Raw genomic sequence first — 2,293 nt, 5'->3', positions numbered from 1 at the left:
AAATCACTTTTCTAACATGCTATTCTATGACTTTTTCCGACAGACTATACTATAACCTTTAATTTTTAGACTTACTACACAATTACTTATATCACTTTTTCACAATTATATACTATCACTTTTTAATGACTTTTTTTCGACATACTATACTATGACATTTTTTACATATTATGCTTTGACTTTTTAATAACTTTTCCCAACATGTTGTGGTATAACTTTTTTTTTAAATCACTTTTTGAAATGCTATCCTACAATTTTTTCAACTTACTATACTATGACTTTATCACTTTTTTCAATATACTATACTAAAACATTTTTAACTTTTATTGACATAATATACTGTACATTGGACAGGTGTCGACATACTATGACATTTTTTTTGTCATACGACTTTTGTTAATTCCTTTTCTGACATGTTATACTATGACCTTTTTGACCTACAACAATTTTTTTCACCACTTTTTTTGAAACTACAATACAATTATTGTTTTATCACTTTTTTTAACATAATATACTCTGACTTTTTATTAACTTTTTCCGACATGCTATATCCTATGACCTTTTTGACATATACTATGATTCATCACTTTTTGGACATACCATACTATGACCTTTTTATCACTTTTTTCAACATGCTTTACCATGTCTTTTTATAACTTTTTGACATGCTATTCTATGACTTTATCACTTTTCCAACATACTTAATATGACTTTTTTCAACAAACTATATACTATGATTCTTTTTTTATCACTTTGTACATCAAAGTATAGTATATTGAAAAAAGTGTTAAAAAGTCATAGTAAAGTATTTCAAAAAAAGGTGGTAAAAACAAATTGTGGGCAAGTGTGTCAAAAAAAAGTCATAGTCATACTACAGTATGACTTTTTAATCATTTTTGGACATGGTATATTATGATTTCTTTTGACATTTTAGCCTACAATTCTTTTATCACTTTTTTCAACATACTATAATATGACGTTTTTTCACTTTGTCCAACATGCTATACTATGACTTTTTAATCACTTTTTTCAACATGCTATTCTATGACTTTTGTATCACTTTTCCTGACATGCTATACTATGATTTTTTTTTAATCACTTTTTGACATGCTATACCATGACTTTTTAATCCCTTTTCCTGAGATACTATACTTTGGCGTTTTTTTTAATCACTTTGTCCAACATGCTAATCTATGACTTTTTTTTGACATACTATAACTTTACATTTTTAGACGTACTATACAATTACTGTTATATCACTTTCTCCACAATAATATACTATTACTTTTTTTCAACATACTATTCTTTGGCGTTTGTTTTCAACAAAAAACACTATGACTTTTTGAGATATTGCACTATGACTTTTTAATAACCTTTCCCGACATTTTTTACTATGACTTTTATATCACTTTGTCCGACATGCGATATACTATGACTTTTTTTAAATCACTTTTTGACATTATATCCTACAATTGTTTTACCACTTTTTTCGACAGACTATAATTTCTTTTTTATCACTTTTTTTCAATATACTATACTATAACTTTTTATAACTTCTAATGACATAATATACTGTTCATTCGACAGGTGTTGACATACTATGACATTTTTTCATCATACTATGACTTTTTTTTTTTATCACTTTTTGACATGCTATACTATGACTTTTTTGACATATTACTTTGACATACTACTCACCACTTTTTTTCAAGCTACTATACAATTACTGTTTTATTAGTTTTTTTAAACTTCATATTGCCTATGACTTTTATGACATACTATCCAATGACCTTTTTGACATGTAAATATGACTTCACCACGTTTTGGACATACTATACTATAACCTTTTGTATAACCTTTTTCAACATGCTATACTATGTCTTTTTATAACTTTTTGACATATGACTTTTAATGATTTAATATATTATTACTTTTTTTTTTACATAATAAACTATACATTTTCTTCACATACTATGACCTTTTTGAAACTATGCTATGCCCTATTTAAGTCTTTTTTCAACATACTTTACTATGACTTTTTTCTACATACTATACTATAACATTCAGCAGGGTGTCCAGTGATGGAATCAAACCCTGGCAGCTGTGATTAGAAATGAGCCTTATGGGCACAAACCCTACCCATTGAGCTACAGCCCCCCTGTAGCTCAACTGTTTTATAGGACTTTTTTGACATACTACACAATGACGTTTTATGATTTTTTTCCGACATACTATACTATGATCTTTTTATCACTATTTTTTGGCCATTGTATACTATGACTTTTTTTGACAT

At 27.2% G+C, this 2,293-nt stretch overlaps 1 protein-coding gene across 8 annotated transcripts in view; it reads right to left on the bottom strand.

The window, feature by feature from the left end:
* Positions 1-2,293, bottom strand: part of ctbp2l (C-terminal binding protein 2, like) — a 93,092-nt gene that overhangs the window by 4,524 nt on the left and 86,275 nt on the right. The gene's annotated exons all lie outside the window — the stretch shown is intronic.

The sequence above is a fragment of the Etheostoma cragini genome, chromosome 21 (assembly GCF_013103735.1).
Source record: "Etheostoma cragini isolate CJK2018 chromosome 21, CSU_Ecrag_1.0, whole genome shotgun sequence".
NCBI lineage: Eukaryota > Metazoa > Chordata > Actinopteri > Perciformes > Percidae > Etheostoma > Etheostoma cragini.
This window is presented reverse-complemented; position numbering and strand designations above follow the sequence as displayed.